The 17,500-nt window shown below is 38.2% G+C and overlaps 4 non-coding genes across 4 annotated transcripts; all 4 read right to left on the minus strand.

Annotated features, from left to right (window-relative positions):
• Positions 1 to 330: 330 nt before the first annotated feature.
• On the minus strand, positions 331 to 403 carry TRNAK-CUU (transfer RNA lysine (anticodon CUU)). Its single transcript has one exon. It is a non-coding gene; the product is annotated as a tRNA-Lys (tRNA).
• Positions 404 to 7,578: 7,175 nt separating this feature from the next.
• TRNAK-CUU (transfer RNA lysine (anticodon CUU)) lies at positions 7,579 to 7,651 on the minus strand. The gene has a single exon. It is a non-coding gene; the product is annotated as a tRNA-Lys (tRNA).
• Positions 7,652 to 12,214: 4,563 nt separating this feature from the next.
• TRNAK-CUU (transfer RNA lysine (anticodon CUU)) lies at positions 12,215 to 12,287 on the minus strand. The gene has a single exon. It is a non-coding gene; the product is annotated as a tRNA-Lys (tRNA).
• Positions 12,288 to 13,226: 939 nt separating this feature from the next.
• On the minus strand, positions 13,227 to 13,299 carry TRNAK-CUU (transfer RNA lysine (anticodon CUU)). The gene has a single exon. It is a non-coding gene; the product is annotated as a tRNA-Lys (tRNA).
• Positions 13,300 to 17,500: the final 4,201 nt, after the last annotated feature.

Here is a 17,500-nt window from a genome sequence, read left to right on the forward strand (position 1 = left end):
CACAACAGCCAGAGGCAGAAATAGTCGAAGAAAGTATCAAACACAATTACCAGTCAATATCAGAACGCATTGAAGAATATCAGGAAATAGCCGATTAAACCTGTGTGAAAAAAAAGTCTTATTTGTGTTTTCTCAACTTTATTTTATACTAAGATGATACATACTTTTTCTTTTACAGTGAATACATTAAGGTATGGTATTGCCCCATTACACATCATCCAGGCATGCATTCATATATTGCATGTTGACAATGAAAATATTGCAAATATTGTGAAGAAACTTTCAATATCTATTTTTTTGGTCAAAAAGCACTCAAATTTTACTTGTTTTCGCCCAACGTGGGGCTCGAACCCACGACCCTGAGATTAAGAGTCTCATGCTCTACCGACTGAGCTAGCCGGGCTCCTTTGGATGCCTACAATTTTCTTCCCTATCCCGGCACTGCCATTTTCCACAGATAGGATGCTGTGTAATCATTGGCTCTGGTGGAGTTTGGAAAGAAAATACACATCAGCCAGAGGCAGAAATAGTCTAAGAAAGTATCAAACACAATTACCAGTCAATATCAGAACGCTTTGAAGAATATCAGGAAATAGCTGACTGAACCTGTGTGAAAAAAAAGTCTTATTTGTGTTTTCTCCACTTTATTTTATAATAAGATGATATATGCTTTTTCTTTTACAGTGAATACATTAAGGTATGGTATTGCCCCATTACACATCATCCAGACATGCATTCATATATTGCATGTTAACAATGAAAATATTGCAAATATTGTGAAGAGACTTTCAATATCTATTTTTTTGGTCAAAAAGCACTAAAATTTTACTTGTTTTCGCCCAACCCACGACCCTGAGATTAAGAGTCTCATGCTCTACCGACTGAGCTAGCCGGGCTCCTTTTAATGCCTATAGTTTTCTTCCATATCCCTGCACTGCCATTTTCCACAGATAGGATGCTGTGTAATCATAGGCTCTGGTGGAGTTTGGAAAGAAAATACACATCAGCCAGAGGCAGAAATAGTCTAAGAAAGTATCAAACACAATTACCAGCAATATCAGAATGCTTTGAAGAATATCAGGAAATAGCTGACTGAACCTGTGTGAAAAAAAAGTCTTATTTGTGTTTTCTCCACTTTATTTTATAATAAGATGATACATACTTTTTCTTTTACAGTGAATACATTAAGGTATGGTATTGCCCCATTACACATCATCCAGACATGCATTCATATATTGCATGTTAACAATGAAAATATTGCAAAGAGACTTTCAATTTCTATTTTTTTGGTCAAAAAGCACTACAATTTTAGTTGTTTTCGCCCAACATGGGGCTCGAACCCACGACCCTGAGATTAAGAGTCTCTTGCTCTACCGACTGAGCTAGCCGGGCTCCTTTGGATGCCTATAGTTTTCTTCCCTATCCCTGTACTGCCGCTTTCCACAGATAGGATGCTGTGTAATCATAGGCTCTGGTGGAGTTTGGAAAGAAAATACACATCAGCCAGAGGCAGAAATAGTCTAAGAAAGTATCAAACACAATTACCAGTCAATTTCAGAACACATTGAAGAATATCAGGAAATAGCCGATTAAACCTGTGTGGAAAAAAGTCTTATTTGTGTTTTCTCCACTTTATTTTATAGTAAGATGATACATACTTTTTCTTTTACAGTGAATACATTAAGGTGTGGTATTGCCCCATTACACATCATCCAGACATGCATTCATATATTGCATGTTAACAATGAAAATATTGCAAATATTGTAAAGAGACTTTCAATTTCAATTTTTTTGGTCAAAAAGCACTAAAATTTTAGTTGTTTTCGCCCAACGTTTTGTTCCCTATCCCTGCACTGCCGCTTTCCACAGATAGGATGTATTTTTTTGGTAAAAAAGCACTACAATTTTAGTTGTTTTCGCCCAACGTGGGCGTCGAACCCACGACCCTGAGATTAAGAGTCTCATGCTCTACCGACTGAGCTAGCCGGGCTCCTTTGGATGCCTATAGTTTTCTTCCCTATCCCTGCACTGCCGTTTTCCACAGATAGGATGTATTTTTTTGGTCAAAAAGCACTACAATTTTAGTTGTTTTCGCCCAACGTGGGGCTCAAACCCACGACCCTGAGATTAAGAGTCTCATGCTCTACCGACCGAGCTAGCAGGGCTCCTTTGGATGCCTATAGTTTTCTTCCCTATCCCTGCACTGCCGTTTTCCACAGATAGGATGCTGTGTAATCATAGGCTCTGGTGGAGTTTGGAAAGAAAATACACATCAGCCAGAGGCAGAAATAGTCTAAGAAAGTATCAAACACAATTACCAGTCAATATCAGAACGCATTCAAGAATATCAGGAAATAGCCGATTAAACCTGTGTGGAAAAAAGTCTTATTTGTGTTTTCTCCACTTTATTTTATAGTAAGATGATACATACTTTTTCTTTTACAGTGAATACATTAAGGTATGGTATTGCCCCATTACACATCATCCAGACATGCATTCATATATTGCATGTTAACAATGAAAATATTGCAAATATTGTAAAGAGACTTTCAATTTCTATTTTTTTGGTCAAAAAGCACTACAATTTTAGTTGTTTTCACCCAACGTGGGGCGAAAACCCACGACCCTGAGATTAAGAGTCTCATGCTCTACCGACTGAGCTAGCCGGGCTCCTTTGGATGCCTATAGTTTTCTTCCCTATCCCTGCACTGCCGCTTTCCACAGATAGGATGCTGTGTAATCATAGGCTCTGGTGGAGTTTGGAAAGAAAATACACATCAGCCAGAGGCAGAAATAGTCTAAGAAAGTATCAAACACAATTACCAGTCAATATCAGAACGCATTGAAGAATATCAGGAAATAGCCGATTAAACCTGTGTGGAAAAAAGTCTTATTTGTGTTTTCTCCACTTTATTTTATAGTAAGATGATGCATACTTTTTCTTTTACAGTGAATACATTAAGGTGTGGTATTGCCCCATTACACATCATCCAGACATGCATTCATACATTGCATGTTAACAATGAAAATATTGCAAATATTGTAAAGAGACTTTCAATTTCTATGTTTTTGGTCAAAAGGCACTCAAATTTTAGTTGTTTTCGCCCAACGTGGGGCTCAAACCCACGACCCTGAGATTAAGAGTCTCATGCTCTACCGACTGAGCTAGCCGGGCTCCTTTGGATGCCTATAGTTTTCTTCCCTATCCCTGTACTGCCGCTTTCCACAGATAGGATGCTGTGTAATCATAGGCTCTGGTGGAGTTTGGAAAGAAAATACACATCAGCCAGAGGCAGAAATAGTCTAAGAAAGTGTCAAACACAATTACCAGTCAATATCAGAACGCATTTAAGAATATCAGGAAATAGCCGATTAAACCTGTGTGGAAAAAAGTCTTATTTGTGTTTTCTCAACTTTATTTTATAGTAAGATGATGCATACTTTTTCTTTTACAGTGAATACATTAAGGTATGGTATTGCCCCATTACACATCATCCAGACATGCATTCATATATTGCATGTTAACAATGAAAATATTGCAAAGAGACTTTCAATTTCTATTTTTTTGGTCAAAAAGCACTACAATTTTAGTTGTTTTCGCCCAACATGGGGCTCGAACCCACGACCCTGAGATTAAGAGTCTCATGCTCTACCGACTGAGCTAGCCGGGCTCCTTTGGATGCCTATAGTTTTCTTCCCTATCCCTGCACTGCCGCTTTCCACAGATAGGATGCTGTGTAATCATAGGCTCTGGTGGAGTTTGGAAAGAAAATACACATCAGCCAGAGGCAGAAATAGTCTAAGAAAGTATCAAACACAATTACCAGTCAATTTCAGAACACATTGAAGAATATCAGGAAATAGCCGATTAAACCTGTGTGGAAAAAAGTCTTATTTGTGTTTTCTCCACTTTATTTTATAGTAAGATGATACATACTTTTTCTTTTACAGTGAATACATTAAGGTGTGGTATTGCCCCATTACACATCATCCAGACATGCATTCATATATTGCATGTTAACAATGAAAATATTGCAAATATTGTAAAGAGACTTTCAATTTCTATTTTTTTGGTCAAAAAGCACTAAAATTTTAGTTGTTTTCGCCCAACGTTTTGTTCCCTATCCCTGCACTGCCGCTTTCCACAGATAGGATGTATTTTTTTGGTAAAAAAGCACTACAATTTTAGTTGTTTTCGCCCAACGTGGGCGTCGAACCCACGACCCTGAGATTAAGAGTCTCATGCTCTACCGACTGAGCTAGCCGGGCTCCTTTGGATGCCTATAGTTTTCTTCGCTATCCCTGCACTGCCGTTTTCCACAGATAGGAAGCTGTGTAATCATTGGCTCTGGTGGAGTCTGGAAAGAAAATACACATCAGCCAGAGGCAGAAATAGTCTAAGAAAGTATCAAACACAATTACCAGTCAATATCAGAACGCATTGAAGAATATCAGGAAATAGCCGATTAAACCTGTGTGGAAAAAAGTCTTATTTGTGTTTTCTCCACTTTATTTTATAGTAAGATGATGCATACTTTTTCTTTTACAGTGAATACATTAAGGTGTGGTATTGCCCCATTACACATCATCCAGACATGCATTCATACATTGCATGTTAACAATGAAAATATTGCAAATATTGTAAAGAGACTTTCAATTTCTATGTTTTTGGTCAAAAGGCACTCAAATTTTAGTTGTTTTCGCCCAACGTGGGGCTCAAACCCACGACCCTGAGATTAAGAGTCTCATGCTCTACCGACTGAGCTAGCCGGGCTCCTTTGGATGCCTATAGTTTTCTTCCCTATCCCTGTACTGCCGCTTTCCACAGATAGGATGCTGTGTAATCATAGGCTCTGGTGGAGTTTGGAAAGAAAATACACATCAGCCAGAGGCAGAAATAGTCTAAGAAAGTGTCAAACACAATTACCAGTCAATATCAGAACGCATTTAAGAATATCAGGAAATAGCCGATTAAACCTGTGTGGAAAAAAGTCTTATTTGTGTTTTCTCAACTTTATTTTATAGTAAGATGATGCATACTTTTTCTTTTACAGTGAATACATTAAGGTATGGTATTGCCCCATTACACATCATCCAGACATGCATTCATATATTGCATGTTAACAATGAAAATATTGCAAAGAGACTTTCAATTTCTATTTTTTTGGTCAAAAAGCACTACAATTTTAGTTGTTTTCGCCCAACATGGGGCTCGAACCCACGACCCTGAGATTAAGAGTCTCATGCTCTACCGACTGAGCTAGCCGGGCTCCTTTGGATGCCTATAGTTTTCTTCCCTATCCCTGCACTGCCGCTTTCCACAGATAGGATGCTGTGTAATCATAGGCTCTGGTGGAGTTTGGAAAGAAAATACACATCAGCCAGAGGCAGAAATAGTCTAAGAAAGTATCAAACACAATTACCAGTCAATTTCAGAACACATTGAAGAATATCAGGAAATAGCCGATTAAACCTGTGTGGAAAAAAGTCTTATTTGTGTTTTCTCCACTTTATTTTATAGTAAGATGATACATACTTTTTCTTTTACAGTGAATACATTAAGGTGTGGTATTGCCCCATTACACATCATCCAGACATGCATTCATATATTGCATGTTAACAATGAAAATATTGCAAATATTGTAAAGAGACTTTCAATTTCTATTTTTTTGGTCAAAAAGCACTAAAATTTTAGTTGTTTTCGCCCAACGTTTTGTTCCCTATCCCTGCACTGCCGCTTTCCACAGATAGGATGTATTTTTTTGGTAAAAAAGCACTACAATTTTAGTTGTTTTCGCCCAACGTGGGCGTCGAACCCACGACCCTGAGATTAAGAGTCTCATGCTCTACCGACTGAGCTAGCCGGGCTCCTTTGGATGCCTATAGTTTTCTTCGCTATCCCTGCACTGCCGTTTTCCACAGATAGGAAGCTGTGTAATCATTGGCTCTGGTGGAGTCTGGAAAGAAAATACACATCAGCCAGAGGCAGAAATAGTCTAAGAAAGTATCAAACACAATTACCAGTCAATATCAGAACGCATTCAAGAATATCAGGAAATAGCCGATTAAACCTGTGTGGAAAAAAGTCTTATTTGTGTTTTCTCCACTTTATTTTATAGTAAGATGATACATACTTTTTCTTTTACAGTGAATACATTAAGGTGTGGTATTGCCCCATTACACATCATCCAGACATGCATTCATATATTGCATGTTAACAATGAAAATATTGCAAATATTGTAAAGAGACTTTCAATTTCTATTTTTTTGGTCAAAAAGCACTAAAATTTTAGTTGTTTTCGCCCAACGTTTTGTTCCCTATCCCTGCACTGCCGCTTTCCACAGATAGGATGTATTTTTTTGGTCAAAAAGCACTACAATTTTAGTTGTTTTCGCCCAACATGGGGCTCGAACCCACGACCCTGAGATTAAGAGTCTCATGCTCTACCGACTGAGCTAGCCGGGCTCCTTTGGATGCCTATAGTTTTCTTCGCTATCCCTGCACTGCCGTTTTCCACAGATAGGATGCTGTGTAATCATTGGCTCTGGTGGAGTCTGGAAAGAAAATACACATCAGCCAGAGGCAGAAATAGTCTAAGAAAGTATCAAACACAATTACCAGTCAATATCAGAACGCATTCAAGAATATCAGGAAATAGCCGATTAAACCTGTGTGGAAAAAAGTCTTATTTGTGTTTTCTCCACTTTATTTTATAGTAAGATGATACATACTTTTTCTTTTACAGTGAATACATTAAGGTGTGGTATTGCCCCATTACACATCATCCAGACATGCATTCATATATTGCATGTTAACAATGAAAATATTGCAAATATTGTAAAGAGACTTTCAATTTCTATTTTTTTGGTCAAAAAGCACTAAAATTTTAGTTGTTTTCGCCCAACGTGGGGCTCGAACCCACGACCCTGAGATTAAGAGTCACATGCTCTACCGACTGAGCTAGCCGGGCTCCTTTGGATGCCTCTAGTTTTCTTCCCTATCCCTGCACTGCCGTTTTCCACAGATAGGATGTATTTTTTTGGTCAAAAAGCACTACAATTTTAGTTGTATTCGCCCAACGTGGGGCTCGAACCCACGACCCTGAGATTAAGAGTCTCATGCTCTACCGACCGAGCTAGCCGGGCTCCTTTGGATGCCTATAGTTTTCTTCCCTATCCCTGCACTGCCGTTTTCCACAGATAGGATGCTGTGTAATCATAGGCTCTGGTGGAGTTTGGAAAGAAAATACACATCAGCCAGAGGCAGAAATAGTCTAAGAAAGTATCAAACACAATTACCAGTCAATATCAGAACGCATTGAAGAATATCAGGAAATAGCCGATTAAACCTGTGTGGAAAAAAGTCTTATTTGTGTTTTCTCCACTTTATTTTATAGTAAGATGATACATACTTTTTCTTTTACAGTGAATACATTAAGGTGTGGTATTGCCCCATTACACATCATCCAGACATGCATTCATATATTGCATGTTAACAATCAAAATATTGCAAATATTGTAAAGAGACTTTCAATTTCTATTTTTTTGGTCAAAAAGCACTAAAATTTTAGTTGTTTTCGCCCAACGTGGGGCTCGAACCCACGACCCTGAGATTAAGAGTCTCATGCTCTACCGACTGAGCTAGCCGGGCTTCTTTGGATGCCCATAGTTTTCTTCCCTATCCCTGCACTGCCGTTTTCCACAGATAGGATGTATTTTTTTGGTCAAAAAGCACTACAATTTTAGTTGTGTTCACCCAACGTGGGGCTCGAACCCATGACCCTGAGATTAAGAGTCTCATGCTCTACCGACTGAGCTAGCCGGGCTCCTTTGGATGCCTATAGTTTTCTTCCCTATCCCTGCACTGCCATTTTCCACAGATAGGATGCTGTGTAATCATAGCCTCTGGTGGAGTTTGGAAAGAAAATACACATCAGCCAGAGGCAGAAATAGTCTAAGAAAGTATCAAACACAATTACCAGTCAATATCAGAACGCATTGAAGAATATCAGGAAATAGCCGATTAAACCTGTGTGGAAAAAAGTCTTATTTGTGTTTTCTCCACTTTATTTTATAGTAAGATGATACATACTTTTTCTTTTACAGTGAATACATTATGGTGTGGTATTGCCCCATTACATATCATCCAGACATGCATTCATATATTGCATGTTAACAATGAAAATATTGCAAATATTGTAAAGAGACTTTCAATTTCTATTTTTTTGGTCAAAAAGCACTACAATTTTAGTTGTTTTCGCCCAACGTGGGGCTCGAACCCACGACCCTGAGATTAAGAGTCTCATGCTCTACTGACTGAGCTAGCCTGAGCTAACGTTTTGTTCCCTATCCCTGCACTGCCGCTTTCCACAGATAGGATGTATTTTTTTGGTCAAAAAGCACTACAATTTTAGTTGTTTTCGCCCAACATGGGGCTCGAACCCACGACCCTGAGATTAAGAGTCTCATGCTCTACCGACTGAGCTAGCCGGGCTCCTTTGGATGCCTATAGTTTTCTTCGCTATCCCTGCACTGCCGTTTTCCACAGATAGGATGCTGTGTAATCATTGGCTCTGGTGGAGTCTGGAAAGAAAATACACATCAGCCAGAGGCAGAAATAGTCTAAGAAAGTATCAAACACAATTACCAGTCAATATCAGAACGCATTCAAGAATATCAGGAAATAGCCGATTAAACCTGTGTGGAAAAAAGTCTTATTTGTGTTTTCTCCACTTTATTTTATAGTAAGATGATACATACTTTTTCTTTTACAGTGAATACATTAAGGTGTGGTATTGCCCCATTACACATCATCCAGACATGCATTCATATATTGCATGTTAACAATGAAAATATTGCAAATATTGTAAAGAGACTTTCAATTTCTATTTTTTTGGTCAAAAAGCACTAAAATTTTAGTTGTTTTCGCCCAACGTGGGGCTCGAACCCACGACCCTGAGATTAAGAGTCACATGCTCTACCGACTGAGCTAGCCGGGCTCCTTTGGATGCCTCTAGTTTTCTTCCCTATCCCTGCACTGCCGTTTTCCACAGATAGGATGTATTTTTTTGGTCAAAAAGCACTACAATTTTAGTTGTATTCGCCCAACGTGGGGCTCGAACCCACGACGCTGAGATTAAGAGTCTCATGCTCTACCGACCGAGCTAGCCGGGCTCCTTTGGATGCCTATAGTTTTCTTCCCTATCCCTGCACTGCCGTTTTCCACAGATAGGATGCTGTGTAATCATAGGCTCTGGTGGAGTTTGGAAAGAAAATACACATCAGCCAGAGGCAGAAATAGTCTAAGAAAGTATCAAACACAATTACCAGTCAATATCAGAACGCATTGAAGAATATCAGGAAATAGCCGATTAAACCTGTGTGGAAAAAAGTCTTATTTGTGTTTTCTCCACTTTATTTTATAGTAAGATGATACATACTTTTTCTTTTACAGTGAATACATTAAGGTGTGGTATTGCCCCATTACACATCATCCAGACATGCATTCATATATTGCATGTTAACAATCAAAATATTGCAAATATTGTAAAGAGACTTTCAATTTCTATTTTTTTGGTCAAAAAGCACTAAAATTTTAGTTGTTTTCGCCCAACGTGGGGCTCGAACCCACTACCCTGAGATTAAGAGTCTCATGCTCTACCGACTGAGCTAGCCGGGCTTCTTTGGATGCCCATAGTTTTCTTCCCTATCCCTGCACTGCCGTTTTCCACAGATAGGATGTATTTTTTTGGTCAAAAAGCACTACAATTTTAGTTGTGTTCACCCAACGTGGGGCTCGAACCCATGACCCTGAGATTAAGAGTCTCATGCTCTACCGACTGAGCTAGCCGGGCTCCTTTGGATGCCTATAGTTTTCTTCCCTATCCCTGCACTGCCATTTTCCACAGATAGGATGCTGTGTAATCATAGCCTCTGGTGGAGTTTGGAAAGAAAATACACATCAGCCAGAGGCAGAAATAGTCTAAGAAAGTATCAAACACAATTACCAGTCAATATCAGAACGCATTGAAGAATATCAGGAAATAGCCGATTAAACCTGTGTGGAAAAAAGTCTTATTTGTGTTTTCTCCACTTTATTTTATAGTAAGATGATACATACTTTTTCTTTTACAGTGAATACATTATGGTGTGGTATTGCCCCATTACATATCATCCAGACATGCATTCATATATTGCATGTTAACAATGAAAATATTGCAAATATTGTAAAGAGACTTTCAATTTCTATTTTTTTGGTCAAAAAGCACTACAATTTTAGTTGTTTTCGCCCAACGTGGGGCTCGAACCCACGACCCTGAGATTAAGAGTCTCATGCTCTACTGACTGAGCTAGCCGGGCTCCTTTGGATGCCTATAGTTTTCTTCCATATCCCTGCACTGCCGTTTTCCACAGATAGGATGCTGTGTAATCATAGCCTCTGGTGGAGTTTGGAAAGAAAATACACATCAGCCAGAGGCAGAAATAGTCTAAGAAAGTATCAAACACAATTACCAGTCAATATCAGAACGCTTTGAAGTATATCAGGAAATAGCTGACTGAACCTGTGTGAAAAAAAAGTCTTATTTGTGTTTTCTCCACTTTATTTTATAGTAAGATGATACATACTTTTTCTTTTACAGTGAATACATTAAGGTATGGTATTGCCCCATTACACATCATCCAGACATGCATTCATATATTGCATGTTAACAATGAAAATATTGCAAATATTGTGAAGAGACTTTCAATATCTATTTTTTTGGTCAAAAAGCACTAAAATTTTAGTTGTTTTCGCCCAACGTGGGGCTCGAACCCACGACCCTGAGATTAAGAGTCTCATGCTCTACCGACTGAGAGTGGAGTTTGGAAAGAAAATACACATCAGCCAGAGGCAGAAATAGTCTAAGAAAGTATCAAACACAATTACCAGTCAATATCAGAACGCATTGAAGAATATCAGGAAATAGCCGATTAAAAATGTGTGGAAAAAAGTCTTATTTGTGTTTTCTCCACTTTATTTTATAGTAAGATGATACATACTTTTTCTTTTACAGTGAATACATTAAGGTATGCTATTGCCCCATTACATATCATCCAGACATGCATTCATATATTGCATGTTAACAATGAAAATATTGCAAATATTGTGAAGAGACTTTCAATATCTATTTTTTTGGTCAAAAAGCACTCAAATTTTACTTGTTTTCGCCCAACGTGGGGCTTCAACCCATGACCCTGAGATTAAGAGTCTCACGCTCTACCGACTGAGCTAGCCAGGCTCCTTTGGATGTCTATAGTTTTCTTCCCTATCCCTGCACTGCCGTTTTCCACAGATAGGATGCTGTATAATCATAGGCTCAGGTGGAGTTTGGAAAGAAAATACACATCAGCCAGAGGCAGAAATACTCTAAGAAAGTATCAAACACAATTACCAGTCAACATCAGAACGCATTGAGGAATATCAGGAAATAGCCGATTAAAAATTGTGGAAAAAAGTCTTATTTGTGTTTTCTCCACTTTATTTTATAGTAAGATGATACATACTATTTCTTTTACAGTGAATACATTAAGGTATGGTATTGCCCCATTACACATCATCCAGACATGCATTCATATATTGCATGTTAACAATGAAAATATTGCAAATATTGTAAAGAGACTTTCAATTTCTATTTTTTTGGTCAAAAAGCACTTAAATTATAGTTGTTTTCACCCAACGTGGGGCTCGAACCCACAACCCTGGGATTAAGAGTCTCATGCTCTACCACTGAGCTAGCCGGGCTCTTTGGGATGCCTATAGTTTTCTTCCATATCCCTGCACTGCCGTTTTCCACAGATAGGATGCTGTGTAATCATAGGCTCTGGTGGAGTTTGGAAAGAAAATACACATCAGCCAGAGGCAGAAATAGTCTAAGAAAGTATCACACACAATTACCAGTCAATATCAGAACGCTTTGAAGAATATCAGGAAATAGCTGACTGAACCTGTGTGAAAAAAAAGTCTTATTTGTGTTTTCTCCACTTTATTTTATAATAAGATGATACATACTTTTTCTTTTACAGTGAATACATTAAGGTATGGTATTGCCCCATTACACATCATCCAGACATGCATGCATATATTGCATGTTAACAATGAAAATATTGCAGATATTGTGAAGAGACTTTCAATATCTATTTTTTGGTCAAAAAGCACTAAACTTTTAGTTGTTTTCGCCCAACGTGGGGCTCGAACCCACGACCCTGAGATTAAGAGTCTCATGCTCTACCGACTGAGCTAGCCGGGCTCCTTTGAATGCCTAGAATTTTCTTCCCTATCCCGGCACTGCCGTTTTCCACAGATAGAATGCTGTGTAATCATAGGCTCAGGTGGAGTTTGGAAAGAATATACACAACAGCCAGAGGCAGAAATAGTCGAAGAAAGTATCAAACACAATTACCAGTCAATATCAGAACGCATTGAAGAATATCAGGAAATAGCCGATTAAACCTGTGTGAAAAAAAAGTCTTATTTGTGTTTTCTCAACTTTATTTTATACTAAGATGATACATACTTTTTCTTTTACAGTGAATACATTAAGGTATGGTATTGCCCCATTACACATCATCCAGGCATGCATTCATATATTGCATGTTGACAATGAAAATATTGCAAATATTGTGAAGAAACTTTCAATATCTATTTTTTTGGTCAAAAAGCACTCAAATTTTACTTGTTTTCGCCCAACGTGGGGCTCGAACCCACGACCCTGAGATTAAGAGTCTCATGCTCTACCGACTGAGCTAGCCGGGTTCCTTTGGATGCCTAGAATTTTCTTCCCTATCCCGGCACTGCCGTTTTCCACAGATAGAATGCTGTGTAATCATAGGCTCAGGTGGAGTTTGGAAAGAATATACACATCAGCCAGAGGCAGAAATAGTCTAAGAAAGTATCAAACACAATTACCAGTCAATATCAGAACGCATTGAAGAATATCAGGAAATAGCCGATTAAACCTGTGTGAAAAAAAAGTCTTATTTGTGTTTTCTCCACTTTATTTTATACTAAGATGATACATACTTTTTCTTTTACAGTGAATACATTAAGGTATGGTATTGCCCCATTACACATCATCCAGACATGCATTCATATATTGCATGTTAACAATGAAAATATTGCAAATATTGTGAAGAAACTTTCAATATCTATTTTATTGGTCAAAAAGCACTCAAATTTTACTTGTTTTCGCCCAACGTGGGGCTCGAACCCACGACCCTGAGATTAAGAGTCTCATGCTCTACCGACTGAGCTAGCCGGGCTCCTTTGGATGCCTACAATTTTCTTCCCTATCCCGGCACTGCCGTTTTCCACAGATAGGATGCTGTGTAATCATTGGCTCTGGTGGAGTTTGGAAAGAAAATACACATCAGCCAGAGGCAGAAATATTCTAAGAAAGTATCAAACACAATTACCAGTCAATATCAGAACGCTTTGAAGAATATCAGGAAATAGCTGACTGAACCTGTGTGAAAAAAAAGTCTTATTTGTGTTTTCTCCACTTTATTTTATACTAAGATGATACATACTTTTTCTTTTACAGTGAATACATTAAGGTATGGTATTGCCCCATTACACATCATCCAGACATGCATTCATATATTGCATGTTAACAATGAAAATATTGCAAATATTGTGAAGAAACTTTCAATATCTATTTTATTGGTCAAAAAGCACTCAAATTTTACTTGTTTTCGCCCAACGTGGGGCTCGAACCCACGACCCTGAGATTAAGAGTCTCATGCTCTACTGACTGAGCTAGCCGGGCTCCTTTCAATGCCTATAGTTTTCTTCCATATCCCTGCACTGCCATTTTCCACAGATAGGATGCTGTGTAATCATAGGCTCTGGTGGAGTTTGGAAAGAAAATACACATCAGCCAGAGGCAGAAATAGTCTAAGAAAGTATCAAACACAATTACCAGCAATATCAGAACGCTTTGAAGAATATCAGGAAATAGCTGACTGAACCTGTGTGAAAAAAAAGTCTTATTTGTGTTTTCTCCACTTTATTTTATAATAAGATGATACATACTTTTTCTTTTACAGTGAATACATTAAGGTATGGTATTGCCCCATTACACATCATCCAGACATGCATTCATATATTGCATGTTAACAATGAAAATATTGCAAATATTGTGAAGAGACTTTCAATATCTATTTTTTTGGTCAAAAAGCACTAAAATTTTAGTTGTTTTCGCCCAACATCAGCCAGAGGCAGAAATAGTCTAAGAAAGTATCAAACACAATTACCAGTCAATATCAGAACGCATTGAAGAATATCAGGAAATAGCCGATTAAACCTGTGTGGAAAAAAGTCTTATTTGTGTTTTCTCAACTTTATTTTATAGTAAGATGATGCATACTTTTTCTTTTACAGTGAATACATTAAGGTATGGTATTGCCCCATTACACATCATCCAGACATGCATTCATATATTGCATGTTAACAATGAAAATATTGCAAAGAGACTTTCAATTTCTATTTTTTTGGGCAAAAAGCACTACAATTTTAGTTGTTTTCGCCCAACATGGGGCTCGAACCCATGACCCTGAGATTAAGAGTCTCATGCTCTACCGACTGAGCTAGCCGGGCTCCTTTGGATGCCTATAGTTTTCTTCCCTATCCCTGCAGTGCCGCTTTCCACAGATAGGATGCTGTGTAATCATAGGCTCTGGTGGAGTTTGGAAAGAAAATACACATCAGCCAGAGGCAGAAATAGTCTAAGAAAGTATCAAACACAATTACCAGTCAATTTCAGAACACATTGAAGAATATCAGGAAATAGCCGATTAAACCTGTGTGGAAAAAAGTCTTATTTGTGTTTTCTCCACTTTATTTTATAGTAAGATGATACATACTTTTTCTTTTACAGTGAATACATTAAGGTGTGGTATTGCCCCATTACACATCATCCAGACATGCATTCATATATTGCATGTTAACAATGAAAATATTGCAAATATTGTAAAGAGACTTTCAATTTCTATTTTTTTGGTCAAAAAGCACTAAAATTTTAGTTGTTTTCGCCCAACGTTTTGTTCCCTATCCCTGCACTGCCGCTTTCCACAGATAGGATGTATTTTTTTGGTCAAAAAGCACTACAATTTTAGTTGTTTTCGCCCAACGTGGGCGTCGAACCCACGACCCTGAGATTAAGAGTCTCATGCTCTACCGACTGAGCTAGCCGGGCTCCTTTGGATGCCTATAGTTTTCTTCCCTATCCCTGCACTGCCGTTTTCCACAGATAGGATGTATTTTTTTGGTCAAAAAGCACTACAATTTTAGTTGTTTTCGCCCAACGTGGGGCTCGAACCCACGACCCTGAGATTAAGAGTCTCATGCTCTACCGACCGAGCTAGCCGGGCTCCTTTGGATGCCTATAGTTTTCTTCCCTATCCCTGCACTGCCGTTTTCCACAGATAGGATGCTGTGTAATCATAGGCTCTGGTGGAGTTTGGAAAGAAAATACACATCAGCCAGAGGCAGAAATAGTCTAAGAAAGTATCAAACACAATTACCAGTCAATATCAGAACGCATTCAAGAATATCAGGAAATAGCCGATTAAACCTGTGTGGACAAAAGTCTTATTTGTGTTTTCTCCACTTTATTTTATAGTAAGATGATACATACTTTTTCTTTTACAGTGAATACATTAAGGTATGGTATTGCCCCATTACACATCATCCAGACATGCATTCATATATTGCATGTTAACAATGAAAATATTGCAAATATTGTAAAGAGACTTTCAATTTCTATTTTTTTGGTCAAAAAGCACTACAATTTTAGTTGTTTTCACCCAACGTGGGGCGAAAACCCACGACCCTGAGATTAAGAGTCTCATGCTCTACCGACTGAGCTAGCCGGGCTCCTTTGGATGCCTATAGTTTTCTTCCCTATCCCTGCACTGCCGCTTTCCACAGATAGGATGCTGTGTAATCATAGGCTCTGGTGGAGTTTGGAAAGAAAATACACATCAGCCAGAGGCAGAAATAGTCTAAGAAAGTATCAAACACAATTACCAGTCAATATCAGAACGCATTGAAGAATATCAGGAAATAGCCGATTAAACCTGTGTGGAAAAAAGTCTTATTTGTGTTTTCTCCACTTTATTTTATAGTAAGATGATGCATACTTTTTCTTTTACAGTGAATACATTAAGGTGTGGTATTGCCCCATTACACATCATCCAGACATGCATTCATACATTGCATGTTAACAATGAAAATATTGCAAATATTGTAAAGAGACTTTCAATTTCTATGTTTTTGGTCAAAAAGCACTCAAATTTTAGTTGTTTTCGCCCAACGTGGGGCTCAAACCCACGACCCTGAGATTAAGAGTCTCATGCTCTACCGACTGAGCTAGCCGGGCTCCTTTGGATGCCTATAGTTTTCTTCCCTATCCCTGTACTGCCGCTTTCCACAGATAGGATGCTGTGTAATCATAGGCTCTGGTGGAGTTTGGAAAGAAAATACACATCAGCCAGAGGCAGAAATAGTCTAAGAAAGTATCAAACACAATTACCAGTCAATATCAGAACGCATTTAAGAATATCAGGAAATAGCCGATTAAACCTGTGTGGAAAAAAGTCTTATTTGTGTTTTCTCCACTTTATTTTATAGTAAGATGATGCATACTTTTTCTTTTACAGTGAATACATTAAGGTATGGTATTGCCCCATTACACATCATCCAGACATGCATTCATATATTGCATGTTAACAATGAAAATATTGCAAAGAGACTTTCAATTTCTATTTTTTTGGTCAAAAAGCACTAAAATTTTAGTTGTTTTCGCCCAACGTTTTCTTCCCTATCCCTGCACTGCCGCTTTCCACAGATAGGATGTATTTGTTTGGTCAAAAAGCACTACAATTTTAGTTGTTTTCGCCCAACGTGGGGCTCAAACCCACGACCCTGAGATTAAGAGTCTCATGCTCTACCGACTGAGCTAGCCGGACTCCTTTGGATGCTTCTAGTTTTCTTCCCTATCCCTGCACTGCCGTTTTCCACAGATAGGATGCTGTGTAATCATAGGCTCTGGTGGAGTTTGGAAAGAAAATACACATCAGCCAGAGGCAGAAATAGTCTAAGAAAGTATCAAACACAATGACCAGTCAATATCGGAACGCATTGAAGAATATCAGGAAATAGCCGATTAAACCTGTGTGGAAAAAAGTCTTATTTGTGTTTTCTCCACTTTATTTTATAGTAAGATGATACATACTTTTTCTTTTACAGTGAATACATTAAGGTGTGGTATTGCCCCATTACACATCATCCAGACATGCATTCATATATTGCATGTTAACAATCAAAATATTGCAAATATTGTAAAGAGACTTTCAATTTCTATTTTTTTGGTCAAAAAGCACTAAAATTTTAGTTGTTTTCGCCCAACGTGGGGCTCGAACCCACGACCATGAGATTAAGAGTCTCATGCTCTACCGACTG

The sequence above is a fragment of the Ambystoma mexicanum genome, chromosome 4q (assembly GCF_040938575.1).
Source record: "Ambystoma mexicanum isolate Mex_15411 chromosome 4q, UKY_AmexF1_1, whole genome shotgun sequence".
Lineage (NCBI taxonomy): Eukaryota > Metazoa > Chordata > Amphibia > Caudata > Ambystomatidae > Ambystoma > Ambystoma mexicanum.